This window comes from Globicephala melas, chromosome 1 (genome assembly GCF_963455315.2).
Source record: "Globicephala melas chromosome 1, mGloMel1.2, whole genome shotgun sequence".
Lineage (NCBI taxonomy): Eukaryota > Metazoa > Chordata > Mammalia > Artiodactyla > Delphinidae > Globicephala > Globicephala melas.
In genome coordinates this window covers 109,502,027-109,524,679 of record NC_083314.1, presented here as the reverse complement: position 1 = coordinate 109,524,679, position 22,653 = coordinate 109,502,027, and the positions used below count along the sequence as shown (strand labels likewise).

The following is a 22,653-nucleotide window of genomic DNA, read 5'->3' as shown; positions in this document are numbered from 1 at the left end:
GGCTTTATGCTAATGGGGTGACTCTGGATGGGCCCCTAGGGAGCTTCAGGATGAGGACTGGTTGCCAGAGGGACCAGCCAGGTGACTAGAGGGTTAGAACTTTCAGTCTACCCCCTGACTTCTGAGGACGGGGGAAGGGCTAGAGATTTTCAGTCTCCAATGGCCTGTGATTTAATCAATGATGCCTATGTAATGAAACTTCCAGAAACACCCCTAAATGACAGAGTGTGGGAGCTTCCAGGTGAGTGAACATATCGAGGTTCTGGGAGGGTGGCGTACTCAGACGGCGCATGAAAGCTCCACACCCACCACTCACCCTCCCCACACACACCACCAAATACCTTTCCCTGTGCATCTCTTCCGTTTGACTGGTGCAGAGTTGTATCCTTTACAATAAACCTGTAAACCTAAAGTGTTTTCCTGAGTTCTGTGAGTCATTCTAGTGAATTACCAACCTTGAGGAGAGGGTTGTGGGAGCCCCTGAATTTGTAATTAAGTTGAACAAAAGTGTGGGTAATCTGAGTAAACTGGGACTTGAGACTGGCATCTAAAGTGGGGGCAGTCTTGTGGGACTGAGCACTTAGAACTGTGGAATCTTGCACTAACTTAAGTATCAGGATAGGATTGCATCGCAGGACACCCAGGTGGTGTCAGAGAAGGTAATGTCGGAAAAAGAGACAACTCACTATGTTTATCCTAAATGGAGACCAGACATTTTTCTGCTCCAGCAGAGGAGCAAATGAAAACCAATGTTTTTGACCACCAGCAGCCATTAACCAACTTGCAAACATGAAGCACTGATTTAACACTGAGGTGAAAGTGGACTTTTTACCTGAAACACCGATGACACAAGAGCTGGTTTTTTTTTGAAACTGACCTATTTCTCTCTTAATTCTCTTGCTCAATCCTTTACTTCCCACACCTTCTTCCAGCAAAAATAGGAGCTGGAAGAGATAAGCAGTCTTGGCTGACCGTGATGTTTTCAAAGTCCTCTCTGGGTTGGGCAGACAGGCATGGCTGCAGTTCATTGGCACTGTGAGCCAGAGGTTGCAGGTGTTGTTTTTTTCTTTCTTTTTTAAATCCCTAGTTGATAGTGTGAATGGTCCATTTTCAGTCCATCGTTGCAAGGTGGATTTGGAGAAGAACTTTCTGCTCGCGTTATTATCTTCTCACAGTGAGAAGACTGCTGCCAGTTTTGTGTTTTGTGTTTTGGTCACATATTTCTACTTGGACCCCTGTGCCTTTTAAAAAAATTCTTTCTGACTTTGTAGTAGGACTTAAGTGTGAGGGAGTGTCAGTGACCTTGTAACACTTGCTGTTTTGTTTCCTTGGAACCAAGATGGTGTAAATAAGACTCACTTCATGGGTTGTTTTTCTTTGTTTTGTTTTTTTGTTTTTTTTTTTTGCGGTACGCGGGCCTCTCACTGTTGTGGCTTCTCCCATTGCGGAGCACAGGCTCCGGACGCGCAGGCTCAGTGGCCATGGCTCACGGGCCCAGCCGCTCCGCGGCATGTGGGATCCTCCCGGACCAGGGCACGAACCCGTGTCCCCTGCATTGGCAGGCGGACTCGCAATCGCTGCACCACCAGGGAGGCCCCCATGGGTTGTTTTGTTTCAGTTTAGGATAATGCTCCAAGGCCAAAAACATCCTCTTCTAAAATTACTGGCAAAAAAAAAAAAAAAGTTTTCTCTAATGAGTTCCCCATTACATTTATGTGCACCTTTAATGATTTCAGAATGCTTCCACAGTATTTCTTTTACCACTACTGTCAGCTTAGGGCCAGTATGATTGGCCACGTTTTGAAGTCGAGGACATGGCGGTCTGGACTTGGGCGAGTGGTTTGCTTTAGCCCATGCAGATGGCGGTGGAGACGGGCCTGGGAATCGTTCCAGTGCATATTTTCCACACCGGGAGCAGAGAAAACCAGCCCCTACCTCTTACCCTCACTTGTGGGGGGAGTGGAGAGTTAGGGGAACAAAAGATATGAAGGTAAATAAAAAGTGGGCAGTTTGCAGTTACCTAAAGCAGCTCCAGGACATCCACAGAGCAACATCTCAGCAGGAGGAGCGATCATGGCTCTATGCTTCCAGAATTGACTGCCCTAGCAATGACTGCTGCTGACCAGGAAGCAGAATAAAACTTCTGTAAAAATGCCTGATCTCTGGGAGCATAGACACCAGTAACATGTAGATGAAAACAGAGCCAGAGGCTTTAAAAATTCCTTCCTCTCACAGCAGTAGTCCAAACTGTATCAGAATCCATGACACGGGCAGCACGAGCTGAAGTTAAAGGCAGCCATATCCAACTTGTGAGGTTGTGTGCGTGCCCAGGGTGAGCCATGTGGCCATGTGGTTCTTCCAATTCCAGCTGTCCTCAAGTGAGTGATCACAGAATATGTCCAGTCTGCCCAGCCTTTTGCGGTCAGACACTAGCATTCCTGGGAAGGAAATAGCAAGAGCTAATAAAACCACAAGAGAAGCTGGATAGCACTCGTTTCCGTCGTGTTCCAGTGCCAGCTGCTGCCCCCCACCACCTCCCTGAGACATTGTCCTTGTAATAACAAATAACCACATCAGGAGGTGATGTGTTTTAGAAAGAGCTCTCTGGCTGCAACATGGAAATGGGACGAAGGAAGGGAAGAGAGGAGAATATTTCAGCTGTCTTCCTCAAAGATGAGGCAACCTCCACCCAAGGCAGTGGTAGCAGGGATGCAAAAGAAGGGAGTAGTTTAAGAAAAGAACCAATTGATTTCAGAAAATAGAGGAAAAGAAGCTTTGGGGTTAGGTGCCTGAGCTCTTGATGTTGCTGTCAACCTTCAACATCATTCAGCTCTCAGTGTTAGTGTTGCTTCCAATACTCAGGCACTCAGGAAGAGCAGGTTTGGTGTGGGTGTGAGAAGAAATGGCAGGTTCAGTTTGGGACATACTGAGTTTGTTTTCTACACATCTCAGTGTATAGCTGGGAAGATAGCGGGGAGATGATTCTGCAGTTTAGCATCAGGGAGCTGGGCTTGTCATATAATTTTGGGGAATCATCTACAGGGAGGTGGTGGATAATTCCTTTTTCTTCTTTTTTGTTAAATTTATTTATTTTTGGCTGCGTTGGGTCTTCGTTGCCGCGCATGGGCTTACTCTAGTTGCAGGGAGCGGGGCCTACTCTTCGTTGGGGTGCACAGGATTCTCATTGCAGTGCTTCTCTTGTTGCAGAGCACGGGCTCTAGGTGTGAGGGCTTCAGTAATTGTGGCTTGCGAGCTCTAGAGCGCAGGCTCGGTAGTTGTGGCGCACGGACTTAGTTGCTCCGAGGCATGTGGGATCTTCCCGGACCAGGGCTTGAACCCATGTCCCCTGCATTGCCAGTCAGATTCTTAACCACTGCGCCACCAGGGAAGCCCTGGATAATTCTTAAGAATAGAGGATGTCATCCCAGGAGAGCATGTGCATGAGCAGAGAAGCTACTGGTCAGTGACTGAATCCTGGCGAATCCCGCTGCCTGAGAGATGGTAGTATTAGGACCCTTCCAAGGTTCCCTCTTACCTTTTTCCCTTCAATTAAAATCAATGCTTTCCTCATATGCTTGACCTGATGACCTTCTTTTCTTGCTATGACCCACTTTTACTCTTTTTGGCAAGCCCAATTTATTAGTTTCCAATTGCAGATCATTCAGTGTGCTCTCTTTCTAAGGAAACATGCAGCAGCCATCTTCGGGTTAATGCTTTTCCTGGTGCTGTCACCTTCTTCTTTCAAAGCCCTTCTTGATTCTCACCACTCCATAGGAGTTTCTTCAGATTGGGTCTCCCTTAGCTCCAGCAGCAATTAATCAACTCGCAGGATAGTGGATTGCAGGAAGTGGAGGGTCCAGCTATCATTTGTCTGTCTCTCGAACACGACAAGTGAGGGAAGTCAGGTCAGATGATGTGAGATGACTTGCCCAACACTATACTGTCAGTTAGATGTAAAGTAGAGAGTAGAAATCGGGTCTCCTGACACCTAGTCAGGGTTCTTTCTGTTAGGGTGTGATGCCTCATAGTCGTCTTCTGTGTGCCATGGTGATGGTTACTTTCCTTCATTTAAACATCCTGTTTCATTACTACATTCCCTCATCCTTCTTCAGTATAGCCCTATAGAGAGGCAGAGCAGCTATTGCTATTAAATTGTCTCTCATTTGATATGGATCACTACCTTTATTCACTCGTGCCTTGAATGGACATTTCTACCACACATAATCCAGAGACCAAGGAAGTAACAAGGCAGTCCTACAAAAATACGTGTTATTGTGAAAGCCTCCGGGATTGATTGATTGACTAGTGTAAGTGCCTGATAAGTATGTCTGCTATGACTAAGGTAAAGGATTATGATGTCTCTTCTCTAACCACTTACACACACACACACACACACACACACACACACACACACACACAATCTCTCTGCCTTACCACCAACCTCTCCCTCACCCCACTCGCACCCTGTAAGGCTGTCCTAGATGCTTTCTGCTGAATTGACCTCTAAATAAAAGATTAACAAGAGGATCAAATACTTTGCAAATTCATCCCAAGTTATTATTGATTGCTGTAAACATGTGGGTGCTTCAGTGGTTATTTTAGGAGAAAAAAAAGATCTCATGTGTGTGTTTACCTAGCTAGTCACTAGAAGATATTTGAATGTGTTAGCTTCATATATGGCTGTTTATCTAGTATAAAAGAGACCCACACCTTTTCTAGGCAAATTAGTGAGAACATATCTCCCCCACCCAAATCCTTCCAATTAAAGGTAAAAAAAATTGATAGTGAAATATTTAGTATTTATTCTAATAACCTATGAATTATGGACAAAGCAAATTGGACACAGTAAAATAATATTTGTATGTGTTGGTATGTTTTCTAGTACATGGGGGCCCGCTGTATATTTATTTTGTGTAATCCCTTTGTGTTCATTTTAAAGCAGTCAAAACAGTCTTCCTGTTTTACATGATAGATTTTTTTTGTGTGGTAAAATATATGTAATATAAAATTTACGATTTTAACCATTTTGAAGTGTACAGTTCTGTGGCATGAAGCACATTCACATTGTTGTGCATCTGTGATTATAGATTTTAAAACATGGCCTTGGGTGACACTGGCTATATCGGACTTGTCTGCAGCATGAATCTTGATTGGGAAGACAGGCATTGCATCAAAAAGTAGAGGGTACTTGCACAGGTTAACTTTTTAAAAATGTTGCATCACCTTGTATTGTTTTGGCTTCACGATACTTGGTCTTCCCTGTGTGTCATATATTAAATAATTGAGGTAAATTACATTTATATTTATATTGCACAACACTTTCTAGTAACTGGAGTCATGTGATACATTGCAAAACATGGCATGGAAATCTCTAGCTTGGGTGGAAAACCAAACCCCCTAATATCCAGTCTGGTTTCTCTTTACAGGATAATTTAAAGCCAACCTTTAAAGAATTCACTTTAAATAAACCTACTACTCAGTTAATAAATTGTCATTTTTGAGCATTTACTTTGTACCTCCTGCTATGCTAAACATTAGATTTATAGTTATCTCGTTTAATTCTTGAAACAACTCCATTATTATCTCTATTTTACAGATGAGAAAATTGATACTGAGTTTACCTAAGATCAAGCAGATGGTAAATGACACAGTCAGAACTTGATCTTAACCATCCTGCTATACTCCCTTCCTCCTAAGAGTGTCAGGTAAGAACTAAGCCTAACAAAGTAACTAACAGATTGAAAACATGCGATACTTCTTTATTAAGTCATTCAGAAAGAAGGTCCTATTTAGGTGATGTGGCATAAATTTAGTTTAACCACATTTTAATAGGAAGGCCAGGAAGAAAACCCATGGAAAAGATCATTTAAATACAGATTAAACTTGGGTTATTCCTCTTGTTGTTACGGGGTGGGTGAATGTTTCTCTGTAAGAGGTTGTGCCAATAGGATGCACTCCTGTTCAGGCTGATCTTCATTACTTAATAGAGGCAAGCAGGATGGAGGGAGCAGTTGTTGATTCTGTTTCACTAGATGGAATACTGAGTAATGAACAGGGAAACTATATAGATCTGATTTTTAGATTGTGCCTTTCAGTTTCTCTAAAAGATATTGTCGGTGTTTTTTTAAGCGATGTCACATTCTATGTAAAACTCCTTTTAACATAGCTTATTGGAGAGGTGGTGTAGCAGATGGTGTGAATTCTTCTCCTTTGTGAGCTTGAGCCTGAGCAAGCTTCTTAGTTCCTCCCATCCTCACCCTTCCCACCGTTGAGTTGAGGTCATAATATGTACGTCACTAAGTGCACAGTAAAATGATAGCTTTCCCCTTTCCACCTCCCACCACCTTTCTCCATTCAACAGACAATTACTGAGAACTTCTTGTGTGTTAGCTCCTGTCTTGCACACTGAACTCTTCTAAGAGCTCATAGTGAGAGGCAGGGAGGCATCTGACCAGCTATTTGTGATGCAGTTTAATAGAAATGGTAGAGCACTCACCATTCCCTCGATGCCAAAGAAGCACCAGGTATGGAATAACTACTTGTTGGGGGTGGGGGGAGGGGGTTGAGTGAGTAGCAGTGTTTATTTTAAACATCTTTTGTGTTTAACGGTCATTCAGTACTTGGTGAACCTTAAACTTTTGTGTTTTGTGGTTAGAAATGAGCTTGATGTAAACACTAGTCTGATTTGCAATGCATGGCAATTTGATTTTTGTCGTTGGGTTAGCAATGTGGTAGAGCAGATATAGCATTCCTTATAGTGATCACCATCAGAAGTTACTGGTTTTATGAGACTGAAACCATCCCTGTACCTGAAATATTGTTAGCTTGATAATAGCATACAGGGTTGCAGAACTACGACACTTAGGGAGCATCTCATATGTGGCAGGCCCTGGGTGACAAAGTCCTTACCTTCCCAGAGCCTGTGGTCTTGGGGGAAGGTGGACTGGGCAAGAAATGGGCACAGAACAGCATGGTACACAGTATCCTTGTTGGGTGGTATCTTGACGCTTCTGCCGGTCCCAGCTTTATTCCTGTTGCATTATACTGTTAATTTGTACAAAAGAAGAATTTTGAAATCATAATTTGATATGATATTAAGGTCATTTAAGACTGCTGTGGCATTTATGCGTTGGTCCGTCACTGATTCACGTTGACTCACTGTCATTATAATGTAGCCGGTCAGGCTGGGTTTGGCAGCACTTCTGCATTCAGACTTGTGAGATGTCATGTTTGGTGAGTAAGCTGGCACATATGAAATTTTCTCCTTTCTTTCTGAAGGGTGAAGGCTTAGCCTCTGCCTCTGAATCTCAGCAGGTGGCAACGCCTGAGGCTCTGTCCCCACTGCTTTGCTTATCACCCTTCCAGGCCCACCGTGTCTGTACAGCAGATGTGTGCACAGGTCTTCCAGAGAGCCAGGCCTGCTCCTCCATACCCTTGGTTCCTAACTGGGTGGGGAAACCTGATCTGGTATTATTGGTTCACTCAATAATTGCTTACTCAATATTCACGATGAGCGCAGGGGCAGGACTGAGACATGGGAGCCCCCTAGGTGGGCTATTAACTTGTCACTCTGGGCAGGCTAACGATTTGATGTCACTTCAGACTGCTATTCTTTAAATATTTGTTCACAACATTTTTTGTGTTTTTTTTTTTTGTGTGTGTGGTACGCGGGCCTCTCACTCTTGTGGCCTCTCCCGTTGCAGAGCCCAGGCTCCGGACGCGCAGGCTCAGCGGCCATGGCTCACGGGCCCAGCCGCTCCGTGGCATGTGGGATCTTCCCGGACCGGGGCACGAACCCGTGTCCCCTGCATTGGCAGGCGGACTCTCAACCACTGCGCCACCAGGGAAGCCCCACAACATTTTGAAGAGAAGCCAGGAGCTGTATGAGAGGGAGGAGGGTAGCCAAAGAGCCCCTCTAGTTCCCCCTTCTGCCAGTTCCCAGGATCTCAACTGACCAGAAGTCTCTTTGTCTTTCCTTCCAACCACATTCTGAACAACCCCTGAGAAAAGTCTGGTAGATACTATTTTAGTTTAATTTAGCTAACTTTCCAAAGATGTTTCAACACCCCATTGATGAATTGGTACAGGGAAGCTGCCGTAATATCGAGGCGCTTAACCTAGCCTCGGAAAGAGATACTGGGATAGATCCTGAGAATATAGGTAAATAAGATTCTGCCGCAGTCCTCAAGGAACTTGAGGCAGTAGCTTATTACATGTCATAAAACAGTGTGAGAGAACTATTGATAAAGTATTCCAAGAAAGCAGATGGAAGAGCAGTGAACGCAGCCTGTGGAGGTCAGCGTGGCTTATGGCGGTGATTCATGGAGTGATCCTAGGGTGGGACGGATGGTGAAGTGAAATGTCCCTCTCTTAAGTAAATCTGGTATTCAGAGTTTGAACCTTTCAAATTGATGAAAATAGGATACTTTAATTTTACGCAACCTAAAGCCTTAATCTTATGGAATTGCACAAGGCAGGTTGAATAAGTGTGACATTGCAGGGATTCTTGCCATATTGATCTGCAAAGATTCTTGACTTCTTGCTAAATCTTAAAAGGAATCTAGGGCTTCCCTGGTGGCGCAGTGGTTGAGAGTCCGCCTGCCGATGCAGGGTACAGGGGTTCGTGCCCCGGTCCGGGAAGATCCCGCATGCCGCGGAGTGGCTGGGCCCCTGAGCCATGACCGCTGAGCCTGGGCATCTGGAGCCTGTGCTCCGCAACGGGAGAGGCCACAACAGCGAGAGGCCCGCGTACCGCAAAAATAAAAATAAAAATAAAAATAAAAAAGGAATCTATCACTGAAAGACAAATTCTCCCAAATGGAAAGCCTTTCTCAGATTCTAAAATTTTATAGTAGGCCTTTGCTTTTACTACAAAGGAGTTTGTTTTGTCAGTCTCCACTGACCAGAAGGAAATAAGAGCACCCAGACTTCTCAGTTTTCAAAGTAAAAGCCTTTTGGCCTTTTGTTTTTCTATCAGAAAGCTGATTATCCCCTATTGCTCCTTAATCCACAGTCACTTGGGAGCATTCCCTTCCGTGTCCCTCACTGGGAACCTTCTGAAAGGAGCTCTTATTTGAGAAAGGGAGCTCTCAGTGCTAGGCTTGTCATCTCCAAATCTTCCAGGATATATTTTTTTAGGTTATCTTGGAATTGAATTTTTCAGTGAAAATACACATCTTGTGTCTTGCCCCTGGGGAGAGTAAATGTTTTTCAGAGGGTAGGTAAAGCCGGTTTTATAACACCCATCCAGCATAGCTAGCTGGGGAGCCCACTGATGCTTCCTCAGCAGCTGGGTCTGTCACAAGTACTGTTGACAGTCCAAGTCCTGTTTTGATCTTGCCTAATATGGACTGTTTATTTCTATTCTTAGAAGCGTTGCCATTTAGTACTTTCACATTTCATTCTTGCAACTTATACTTTGGTTCGCTGCTGGGGAGGAAGAAAGGTGATAATGTTTGCTGTTGTTTCCAAAATTAGTTTGAGTGATTTTAAGCTGGATAAAGAAACTGAGCTACATTTTGTTTTTTTACTTGGCAGCAATGGCTGCACTCTGAGATGACAAGTTGTCATTATGAGAGAGCTTTCATTAAGTTCTGCATTTATATCTTCTCAGCAAAATATTACTCTGGTTTAGGTAAATGTGAAACAGAAAGGAGGAATGAAACTCATTGTTAAAACATGTTGGGAAGCATTCAACCCAATTCAAAGAAATGCACAATAAAGCAACAAGATCCTTTTCATGTGTGGAATTAGCAAAGACTTTTATTTTTAATGATGATTCCCACATCTGGTGAGAGTCCTCCTCATATTGTTTATAGGAGAGAAAATTAGTATAATCCTCTTGGGAAGTAATTTGATGTTATATATCAGAAGCCTTAAACTGTTCATGCTCTTTGATCTATTACTCTTACTTTTGGAGGTCTATGCAAAGGAAATCATATGAACAGAGTTAGAGATGTTTACAGCATTATTAGTAATAAAAAGGGAAAACATAAGGTTCAGTAGGGAAATGATTTTGTAACCTATGACATAGCCATGTATGAACTATTATGCTTCAGAAATGATGTTTCAAGAAACTACAACAACATCGAGAAAGCCTATGAGAAATGATGAGGCAAAAAGAGATCTCAATATCATAACACTGAATTTTATAATGGCATAGTTGTGTAAAACTAGCAGGCCAGCAAAAACAAAAACAAAACTGGAAGGGGAAAACGATCCTAAACATTAAGTTGTTTTTTCCCCATGTTTCCCTATTTTCTGTAAGAAGCGTAGATATTTTCCATGAGTTTTTCTATCTTTTATTTATAAAATGAGTGGTGCCTCATAATGCTTACCTCTTTCTTCATTAAAAATTTAAAGGTCATATTTTATGCCTTGTAAATTGCCATGGTGATGGGATTAAACGTGTAGCTTGTGACAGTGATTTTGTTTGTCTCCCTGGGTTTTAGTTGACACCTTTTGTAAGAGGTCAGAAAGTGATCTCTTTAACAGCAGTGGCTTTTTAAAAAAGTTATCTTTTATATGTTTCATAAAGTTATTATAGATGTTTGAAACTTTAGAACCACATAAGTGGATAAATTGTCTTGCAGTCCTATGATGCATAAAATATAACAATATGTTTATGATTTCTCTTTAGGAATTTTTCAAATAGAAACTAATTGCAGAGTTTCCGGTTGACCAGGCATTCATAGGGTAAGATTAATATTCTGAATTGTGAACACATGGTAAAGATAATTACTATTACACTGGTAGCTTGGGGCAAATAAGTACTGAATACTTAGTGTGTAAAAAGAGATTACTATTCTTACAGCTGTTTTCAGTAAAGTCCTTTTGATGTTTTTAAACCAATTAAACAGAAAATTAAATCTGTATACATTTTGGTAAAATGTCATCTTCCTATCCTTTGTTAGTTGTGTATGTAGGAAAGGATATGTGTATGTGTTTGATATTTGTCATTTTTTAACATTAAAGATCTAAGGAATATAATAAATGTCTATGAGGGACTTAGACTCCATGACTCCATGTCTATATTTTTCTGATCTTTGTTTAAGGTAACATTTTTAAAAATTAATTAATTAATTAATTTGGCTGCATTGGGTCTTCATTGCTGCGCATGGGCTTCCTCTAGTTGCGGCGGGCGGGGGTTACTCTTCGTTGCGGTGCACGCTTCTCATTGCAGTGGCGTCCCTTGTTGCGGAGCATGGGCTCTGGGCTCGTGGGCTTCAGTAGTTGTGGCATGCAGGCTCAGTAGTTGTGGTGCATGGGCTTATTTGCTCCGTGGCATGTGGGATCTTCCCAGACCAGGGCTCGAACCCATGTCCCCTGCATTGGCAGGCGGATTCTTAACCACTGCGCCACCAGGGAAGTCCCTAGGGTAGCATTTTTAATGTATAGAATTGGTTTGCCATGTTTCGGTAATGAAAACATGGCCATGCTTTCCTAGAGTAGGTAAGTCAGAAATAAACAAGTTCTATATCCCGTTGCTTCCTGCAAACATCATTCATCTTTTACAGTTGTGGAAGTTTAATCTTGAATTAGCTCTGTGGCAGAGCTTTTGACTTTGACATGATGAATGATTAATCTGTACACTGTATTAAATTGCATGGCTCTCCAGTGTTGTGAATATGACATATGTCTTAAAGCTGTGTCACCCAGCTCTGAACATATAGTCCAGGTAAAGCAGTGGTGAGGACAGTAGATCTATCCCCTGCCGTATTCTGAACACCATTCTTTTTACAGATGAAGGTAGATACTTGGACTTCTCGAGTGTATCCGCATTTCCCTGCTGATTCATTGAGTTGACTGTGAATTCTTAAAAGCTAGTAACAGATCAGCTACTTTTCTCCTTATGACTCTTCAGTGGCTCTTCCACCACTCCTATACTACTTACTATCCAAACTCTTTATCTTGACTGCAGGCCCTCTGTTACTGTACTTGCCCCAGGCTTCTGACATTCCAGCCAGGTGTCCTCCCTTCTGATCTGCACGCATCCTAAGCTTCTTGCTCCTTCTCGCTGGAATGATCTTCCCCAGTATCATCATCTGGTAGGCTCCATTTAGATCTGTGTTCTAATGGTAGTCCCTCTAAAGAGGGCTTTCCTCACTCCCCAGTCTGAAGTAGCTATGTATTCTTCATAACATTTCTGATTTTATCATGTGTGTGGATTTGATTTTCTCTCTTTCCTTACTACACAGTAAGGTCCCTGAGAGCAGGGATCTTGTGTCTTGCACATCTATATTTCCCTAACACTTAGAACTCTGCCTGGCACATAGTAAACATTCTAAATATTTGTTGCATGAACAGACTAAATCCTGACCTTTGTTTGACAAGTACTGCTTTACCATTCTCAGTAATGTTTCACCCATTCTCTTTGGATATTTTGTTTGTGTAGAACCGAATGCACTGCTTACTTTTGGCCATCATCCCACTCATTTTGGCACTGAAATGACAGTATAAGATGGTGCTGCTAACTCTCAACTATGCATGTCTTCTCTCCACAATAGGATTGTAAATCCCATGAAAGCAGAAACAAGGCCTCATATTTCCTTGGTATGCCTTTGTAGTCCTAACCTCCATAATTGAATGTATATAAATGTTAACTTTAGAGAAAGGGTTAAGACTAGTGGCTTAATCATATGTTTAAGTATTTCTAGAATACACTGGTTTGTGTGTCCCAGAGCTAAAAAAAAAAATCTCATTTTGATTTATAGTTTTAAAAAAATTATAACACAGAAATGTCCTGGACTATTTTTGCAACTTCATGTTCCAAAACCCTGTTTTATTTGGCCTATTATTACTTAGGCTAGGTGACCAGAAGCAATGCTCTCAGCCTCCCAGTTCTTTTCAAATTAGGCAAGGTGGCCTTGAGCCCATGTTCTACCACCCTGTGACCCTAGAGAAGCTGCTTGAACATCTTTGAAATTTAGTTTCCTTATTTGTGAAGAGTTAGACTCTGATCTCTGCAGTTTCTTCTTGGGTTAAATAGTCCATATGGATTCTGCTCCTGTGAAAGGTAGGTCACCTGTGGAAGAATCACTGTAGAAGCAAATGGGCTGATGATCAGTGCTGTCAGCTAGTCATTTGAAAGGAGGCATGTGTGATGCCCCAGGGACTGCACAGGGACTGGGTTTGGCTCGACTTTATGGCTTGCGACTCTAGGGTGATGGGAGGGGGTCAGGAAAACGGTTTTATAAACAATGAAGATGGTGGAGAAGGGTTTGAGATTGCTGTCTGTTTACACATTCTAGGAATTATGTAGCCACTGGTGGCTTATGCTCTAGTGTTAATATTACAGTAATGGGACTGCAGCTTCTCTTCATTTTAAATGTATTCTAGATAATTTGGTAGCTTACTTAAAGCATCAAAGAATTGAGAGGTCTTTCTCTAAAAACACAATTACCATCTAAATTAAATGCACGATGTATTTCATAACCATCAGAAACAAGGAATAGTGAAACAATGTTCCTTAAAGTTCAACAACTCCGATTTAATTAGGATTTCTAGAGCTGTTCACATGCTCTTAATTGTCGTATTCAGTAACTTTCTCCTGGGACTTCAGGTGATATGGGTAATTTTTCTAATATTTAACATATTATTTGATTGCTTCACAGATCCATTTCCACTCTACGGCTTTGTGTTAGAAGCTGCAGAATGATAGTTACATCACTATTCTCCTTTGGTTTCTCTGTTTTGACTATGATGTCAAACCCTTTGACTTCTGTGCTCCAGAAACACTGTGCTGCTTTTTCACCTCACTGACCCTGCTATTCTATCCCCCTTTACTGTTCCTTGTCTGATAGTCCTTGCTCATCTGATATGTTATAAAGGGGAGAGAGATTCTATTCTTCACTCACTAAATGCTTTCAAAGAATTAATTCATTTCTGTGGCACCATCTACTACTTAAATGCTCTCAACTTCCTATAGTGGATTAAAGATGGCTGCAAATACTTTGTGATTTTTCCTGTCAAGAGATGGAGTCTATTTCCCTTCCTTTTGAATCTGGGCTGGATCTGTTTCCTTTTCTCCCCATCAAAAGGAAGAAATGGTGTGGAGTAATTTCTAAGGCTGGACCTTGAGGAGATTTGTAGCTTCTGCTTTTGTGTGCTTGTAACGTTCCTACTTAGAACTTAGTCACCTTGCTCCGAGGCAGCCTAAACAGCCATGTGGAGGAGTGGCAAAGCCCCTGGTCATTAGCTCAAGCTGAGCTCCAGACCAGCAGCCAGCCAAAATGCCAGCCCTGTGACTGAGGCATTTTGGACCTTCCAGCCATCACAGCGTTCCAGCCAACACCATGTGAAACAGAACTGCCTCATCATCCCACAGATTCATCAGAAATGATGAATGGTTATTTCAGCTGCTAAGTTTGGGGATGGTTTGTTACATAGCAGTAAGGAACCAAAACAAAAATTGGTACCTAGAAGGAAGGTGTTGCCACAAGAAAACATCTGGCATTGGCTTTGAGACCAGGTAGCAGTGAACCTGAAGGGGAAGTAAGAAGATTATTGGACTTCCCTGGTGGCACAATGGTTAAGAATCCACCTGCCAATGCAGGGAACACGGGTTCGAGCCCTGGTCTGGGATGATCCCACATGCCGTGGAGCAACTAAGCCCGTGCGCCACAACTACTGAGCCTGTGCTCTAGAGCCCGTGAGCCACAACTACTGAGCCTGTGTGCCACAACTACTGAAGCCCGTGTGCCTAGAGCCTGTGCTCCAAAATAAGAGAAGCCACTGCAAAGAGAAGCCTGTGCACTGCAATGAAGAGTAGCCCCCACTCACCGCAACTAGAGAAAGGCTGCACGCAGCAATGAAGACCCAATGCAGCCATAAATAAATAAATAAATAAAAGTTTTTAAAAAAGAAGATTCTTAATGGTGGCTCGAAGAGCAGTGAGGAAATTGCTATTGGAGGATATAAAACGGTACCTTTGTTATGTATTGACAAAAAAATTAACAAGATTGACACAGTAACATGGAAGATAAAAAATGAACCTAACTGATTTGTGGATCTAGCTTAGATTTCCCAGCAGAATATTGGAAGTACCAGTTGACTTTTTTAAACCACTTATGACCAAAGTATTGTAAGAGAGAGATTAATTATAGAAGAAATGGTTCAGATTTTAAGTAGACTTTAGAGGACATATTTCCAATCCAGAATTTTCTGGGGTCGTGAATAAAACTGTTTCTTTCAAAGTAAGAAATGGCCTCAGGTTGAAAGATCAGATCCAGAGTAGCACTAGTGCAGTAAAACTTGGTCTTAAGGTGCAAATAAAAGCCAGGGCACAGGTATAGGACCCTGTATTAAGACTTCAAAAAGATTTAAGGCAGTGCGTCTTCTCAGCTAGATAGAAAGGCTTCTAAGAATCTTAAGGGTGTTGTCCCATAGCATCCTGGACATGATTTAGAGGACAAGATCCTAGACTTCAAGCCTGAACTTGATGCCGTAGCAGAATGAAACTTCTGGGGGACTTGGCAGAGGGTGAGGCTTTCATGTGGGAGGAATGTAAATCATTTGTGGGCAGAGAGTAGACTGCAGTGGATTAAGCACGGCTGCACATTCTTTGCCACTTTTCCCACTGAGAGGAGGCATTTGCTTCCTTGAATCTGGGCTGGTACCTGACTCCTCTGACCAACAGAATATAGTGGACATGACACCGTGTAGCTTTGAGAGCTATCCCATAAAAGAACTGCAGGTTTTATCTCTTTGCTTGGAATGCACTATTTTAGAACCCAACCTCCAAGCTATGCGAGGACACTCAAACAGCCACAAGAAGTCTCACACAGAGTACCAGCCAGCAGTCAGCACCAACTACCAACCTGATGAATGAGGACATTTTGGACCTTCCAGCCATCTTTGTGCCAGCCAACACCAGGAAATAAAAGAACCACCCACAGAATCACAAGAAATAAAACTATTTTAAGCTATTAAGGTTTGGAATATGCAGAATAGTTAGCCAAATCCTTCCCATCTATATGCTTCCAAGTTCTAGCCTCTCTGTGGAAAGGCTTAATCACCTTAGATACGCCCTGCCTAACATGTGAACGTAATATTCTTCGGCCTTCTGCATTTTTGTACGTTCAGTTGTTTATTGTACAAATACTTACTGTACACTATGTGCTATAAACTGTGGAAGATCCTATAATACCACAGGATCAGAATCCGAATCCTTTGACCCCGTTTCTCCATGGACCTCTCTTAGGACATTTGATGTTGCTAAGTGGCATTGAATTTTCATTTACAGTGACTATTTCATTCACTGCCTTCTTCTCAAATATATTACAAAAGTTTTCCGTATTATTTCTGGCCCACGTGATTGAAATAGCCTTTCAAGCCCCTTGTTTCTAATCCTTCTCCTCAAATCCATCCTGCAAATCTCTCTAGTTCAGTGACTCAGTATTCCCCCACCTTACACCTGAATCTCTGAAGGTTCCTGTAGTTGATGGTAGCTGTTACTTTGTAGTTTGTGGGGAGCACTCTAGACATCTGAAACTTCAGGAAGACTTAAAAGGTAGGCATTTTCCCCAGATATTTCATTGCCAATCTATCTTGTGAGCTTTCTCCTCCTGGGAGATTTGAAAAAAAAAAAAAAAAATTGCTGGCCTCACCTAGACCAACTAAAGTGTTCTTTAAGAGTGGCCCTGGGTTTAAGTTTCTTATAAAAGTACCCCAGGTGATTCTAATGTGAAGCCAAAGTTGAGAACCACTGTCTTAGATTTGTGATTCTCAAAAAGTGGTCTCTGCACCAGCAACATCAACTAGGAATTTGTTAGAAATACACATTCTTGCGGCCTAATGCAGACCTAATGAATCAGAAACTCCGAGGGTGGGACCTATCACATTGTGATTTCATAAGCTCTCCAGTGATTTATGAACATTGATGTTAGAGAAACACTTTACTAGATGAATCCTAGTTCCCTTCTAGATCTCAAAACTAGTGTCTGGCTAGTGATCATTTAAGTGCTTGAAAAATGCTAAGTAATTGTCATCAGTTCTCTGAAGAGTGGTTCAGGGGGTTATTTATAATAGTATAAAGCAAAGGAGCAAATTAATCCTGGATACTGACGCATCGTTTCTCAGAGAGAGAACTCAAAGAGCTCGGTGCTTTGTGACCACCTAGAGGGGTGGGATGGGGAGGGTGGGAGGGAGACGCAAGAGGGAGGAGATATGGAGATATATGTGTATGTATAGCTGATTTATTTTGTTATAAAGCAGAAACTAAGACACCATTGTAAAGCAATTATACTCCAATAAAGATGTTAAACAAAAAAAAGAAAGACAAAAAAAATTGCAGTTAGGTATATGTTAGAACCAAGAAACATCTTTTTTTTCCAATAAATTTATTTATTTTTATTTATTTAATTTTGGCTGCATTGGGTCTTTTGTTGCTGCGTGTGGGCTTTCTCTAGTTGCGGCGAGCAGGGGCTACTCTTTGTTGTGGTGCACGGGCTTCTCATTGCAGTGGCTTCTCTTGTTGCAGAGCACAGGCTCTAGGCACACGGGCGTCAGTAGTTGTGGCACGCGGGCTCAGTAGTTGTGGCTCGTGGGCTCTAGAGCACAGGCTCAGTAGTTGTGGTGCACGGGCTTAGTTGCTCTGCGTCATGTGGGATCTTCCCGGACCAGGGCTCGAACCTGTGTCCTCTGCTTTGGCAGGTGGATTCTTAACCACTACGCCACCAGGGAAGCCCAGAGCCAAGAAACATCTTGATGAGAAGTAGGACTAAGCATTTTGAAAGGATGTAAGGCGATTTTAAAATCAATTTTCAGTGAGAGTAGTATAGAGAAACCCCATTCTGTATTGTTTGGCTGTGTCCCTGCCTGGGGCCAGAGACAGAGAGCTTTGAAGTAGCATCCAGTTCTCATCATACAATGACTCTAAATACCATCTGATCATCATTTGTTTATTTTTTCACTGGTTGTTTTGGAAATGCTTTCAAAGTAAAACAAGGACTAGTGGGAAGTAAAGACTGGCTAACTTGAGTGTTGTTGTTCCAGTCTTAGAGACTTTGGGGTGAGATTGTCAGATGAATTCATGTGCTTTGAAAAGCTTTTATGATTTTTTTAACGAGGTTTAAAAGCTAAAGGAATGGGATTAGGACCATAAAATCCTTTACTTTTAACATTGTTTCTTTGAACTGATTTAGTGCATTTGTATATTAGAAATAGAGATCTGATTTGGATTGGATCCTCATTGTTTGCAAAAATCCGGTCTGGAAAAAATTTCCTGGACACACAAACAGTATTAAATTTTGTAACGACAAAGGACAGCTATGCTCTAACTCTCCAGTTAAGCACTTCAATTAGAAAAATTAACATCATTTAACATATAGGAATGCTTGAGACTTTTCATACATCATTAAATCCAGATGCTATATATTTATATAAAGTCTTAAATTGTTCAGTGGAAAATGTTCAGTAGAAAAAGTCTAGCTGAGAAAGCAGATTATATAGTATGTAAATGGAGACATTGTGGAAAGCTATATCCTTTGTATCCTTGTCTTTCAAAGATTAAAATGGAACCCAGTTATAATGCAGATGTTGGGGTAAGTTGATGTCTTAGTCCCTTCAGGCTGCTATAGCAAACTACCACAGACTGGATAACTTAAACAACAAACATTTATTTCTCACAGTTTCTGGAGGCTGGGAAGTCTAAGATCATGGCACCAGCAGATTGTGTCTGATGAGAACTCACTTCCTAGTTCATAGATGGCCACGTTCTTGCTGTTTCCTCACATAGTGGAAGGGGCAGGAGAGCTCTCTGGGGTCCCCTTTATAAGGGCACTAATCCTTTCACGAGGGCTCCACCCTCATGACCTAATCACCTCCCAAGGCCCCACCTCCTCATACTATGACATTGAGGGATTAGGATTTCAAAATATGTATTTCTCAGGGACACAAACATTCAGTCCGTTGCAGTTAGGTAAGGGAGTTAAATATTCAACTTTTTTTTAGCTTTTGAAAAAACTCAGACTGGCTTAATTGGATTAAATGGTCTGGACAGTGTGGTCTGGTGTGGACAAGCCCTAAGATTTTAGCCTGAGGACCTGGGTTCTAGTTGTTACTATTTCTTGCCAGTTTCGTCACCTTGGACGAGATAACTCCTTTGGGCCTGCCTTATTTTCCATGTTAATAAAATGTGAAGAAAAATATTTATCTTAATGGTTTGTTGTAGGTATGAAACAAATTAATGTAAATGAAAGTGCTTTGAAAGTAGGAAAACAGATATTAGATTATTAATAACAGATTTTTATTTGTTCTCTGATTGACGAGGAAGTCATCAAAGGAAATCTGAATTAGATGATTAGAGGAAAAGTTTATAATTCTTAAAAAGATGAACAGGAAAAATTCTTTACAAATAGTTCTCAGTTAGAATAAATATGGCAGGGCTTCCCTGGTGGTGCAGTGGTTAAGAATCCACCTGCCAATGCAGGGGACACGGGTTCAAGCCCTGGTCCAAGGAAGATTCCACGTGCTGTGGAGCAACTGAGCCCATGCGCCACAACTACAGAGCCAGTGCTCTAGAGCCCATGAGCCACAACTATTGAGCCTGCGTACCACAACTACTGAAGCCCGCACGCCTAGAGCCCGTGCTCCACAACAGGAGAAGCCCCTGCAATGCAATGAAGAGTAGGCCCTGCTTACCGCAACCAGAGAAAAGCCCACACACAGCAACGAAGACCCAACGCAGCCAAATAAAAAATAATAATAATTAAATAAATACAATAAGAAAAAGAATAAATATGGCGAACTTGTCGTCAGTTGTGGTTTGCTAACAGGTTAGTTATAGTAGTTTCTCATTCTGATTATTTTAAAATATTACTGTAGTTGGAGGTTTGTGACTTTCTTTCTTTTTGTGCTTAAAGTAGAAAATATATTTGCAACATCTAAAGGAAACTGTATTGTGCAGGAAGTATCATGACAGCTGGGTAGCATTCTGGAGTTATGCAATAAATTCTTTCCTGGCACATTACAGATGCAATGCAGTAGAAGAATATGTAAAATGTTTCAAAGATCAAATGTCTTTATTGTGCTTAACTACACATAAATGCAGTTGTGTATCGTATGTTGTCAGTCTTTTAAAAATGAATTGTGAATAAGAAACTCATATTCCAGTGGTGCTAAGTATGAATTAATACATGCTGAGTTGTCACACACTAACTGTGCTTTCTGGCCTGCAAAATAATTTGATCTTCAGTAGTAATTATAAAGAAGGCTTTACACATGGATTGGTAAAACCAAAGTAAATTTCAGACATGCTAACTCTTTGATCTTTGAAAATGACAAGGTTGCAAGAGTATTGCTAAAAATACCTTAAATACAATTTGGGGTCAGTACTCTGAGCCGGATTTTGAGTACTTAATAAACCAAAAAAGGATTGTGTTTTCCAGGCAAATATATAAACCTTCTCAACAAGTTTTCAGAGGATACATAGGCACTAAAAAATGCAATTTTCACACCCAACTAAAAAAATTTTGTGTGTTTTAGAATGTTCTCACATTTCAAACTAATCAGTATATATGTAATTTAAGCTATTGCAAATGATTGAAGTAGATGCTAAAAATGACTTATATTAATCTATAAGGTGAGAAACAAAAACCAATAGGTTTTAATATAAAAGGTAGCTACATTTAATAATGTCATAATTTCAGAGAATTTCAGTCATATTTCTGAGCTGTGTCTTAAAAAGTTATTGACTTGTAACTGTATTTAATGAATCAGTAGGCTAAATTTTAAGAGCACTGAGTCTCATTTGGATAGATGTATCATAAAGTGCAGAAATTATATGGTTTGACAGGCCATCTGATGAATGCAAATAAGACCAACTGTGTATGAGGATTGAATGAGCGAAATTAGCATATGCAGACTGCTTGGAAGAAGCTAAGTGTTCATCTAAGTGTTGTAGATACAGCATTTTAAAATATGTTAACATCTAAATTTCTGTAGAAACTTCTCTGTAAGTTAAGGAAGTTCAGAGGCTGAGTGCAATCTGGTATGTGGATGGGGTCTTATATAAATAGCTTTGCCAGAATGTCTCCCAGTGTGAAAAGTAAACTGGTCTATGAAAATCCACTTGCCATGTAATGTTTTATGATGGAGAGGGTCTCTAACGACAGTATCTCCAATTTTGTTTGTTTGTATGACCACAGCTATTTCAAGATATCTATACTTTCTCACAGAATGAAGACAATCACAGAGATGGTGTGTCTAAGAAATTTCAAAAGGTGTAGGCCTCCTGACTGAAGCACAGTCAACTTATTGGATTCATTTTTTTTCATTATAGTAAGTATAAATATTTAAAGTATATTGTTTTGGCCAATGTTGACTTGTGCTCTTTGTTGAATAAATATTTGCTGTCTGTCAAATACCCTCATCGTTAGAGCTGTTTGTGTTTACATTCTTCTACAATTTCAGTTGTGTATCTGAAATGAATATAACTCCCAGCATCTTTGAGGGGACAAATAAAGCCATAGACTTTGAGTTGGCAGAGCCCTTAGAGATGATCTCATTCACTTTCTTTATCCATTACAAGAAATTCCTTTGCAACATCCTTGACGGATGGTCATCTTATTCAGGTCAGCCCAGGTAGGAGAAGGGCCTGAACTATTTCACAGAACTATTTCTATGGATGTTCTACTACCGATTAAATCAAAATGTCAGTTTCTAAAATGTGCACCCACCTAGTTCTGCCTCTGGAACAAATCCACTTATTCTTTAATCCAAGAGGTAGTCCTGCGAAAATGTAAAGATAAATTCTCAGGTTCCCCTAGTCATCTTTTATCTCAGCTGAGTATCATCAGTTACCTGTGTTCCTCCATAGGAAATGGTTCGTAGACAAGTAGCTCCTGATTATTTTTGTTGCCCAATTAGTTTTTAACCTATGACTGAACGTTGGGTTCCAGGTGTGATCTTACCAGGCAGACACAGAAGGATTGTTGCCCCTTTATCTGGGTTCATGATTTAATATGGCCACAGATTATAGTCATATTATGGCTATATTTAGCATAAAGATAGCATATAGCTATATTTTGCATAATAGCTATGACACAATTAGCTTAATGCGTGCATTCATGTCAACTAAAATCCTTAGGTATTTTTCACATGTTCATCCAGCAGTGATTTCTGCCCTCCTTTCCTCCCATCATGCTATTTTGATGCTATTTTGGGGTCTAAGCCCAGACTTTCTGTCGCATATAATCCTCTTGTTTTTGGTTTTTGTCTTGTCTTGACACACAGTTATGATTAACTGCAGTGGATTGAAGCAGAAGGGGAGGAGTTGAGAGTTAGAAATAGACCCACTAAACTAGAGTAAGGGAGGGAAACTCTGGAAAATTATTTAATCAAGCCATAGGTCCTAAGAGAAAGTTGAATCCATATAATATGATGATGGCCAGAGAGGATGCAGGTGGAAAGTGGTGCTCCAGGTTAGTAGTTAAAATCAAGGATCCTGGGATGCCTTAGCAAGGGGGAGAGCATGAAGGTATAGGGTTCAGGGTCAGATGGTCAGGAATATGTTAGGGCTGACCAGCAAAAGAAAAGACAGTTATTCATAGGTATCAGAGCCTCTGTAATGGGATTCTGGGGTTCAAGGCAGGGTACCATTCCCTTGAAGGAAGACTAATGAGAGCAAAACAGTTTTTCTTGGGGGTGCTACCA

At 41.2% G+C, this 22,653-nt stretch overlaps 1 protein-coding gene across 2 annotated transcripts in view; it reads left to right on the top strand.

The window, feature by feature from the left end:
• Positions 1 to 22,653, top strand: part of LRRC8B (leucine rich repeat containing 8 VRAC subunit B) — a 75,559-nt gene that overhangs the window by 29,011 nt on the left and 23,895 nt on the right. For both annotated transcript variants that reach the window (XM_030868607.2, XM_060303070.1), the window contains exons 2-4: positions 5,597 to 5,705; positions 10,640 to 10,695; positions 21,177 to 21,279. The gene's annotated coding sequence lies outside the window, so the exon portion shown is untranslated. The remainder of the gene's footprint in view (positions 1 to 5,596; positions 5,706 to 10,639; positions 10,696 to 21,176; positions 21,280 to 22,653) is intronic.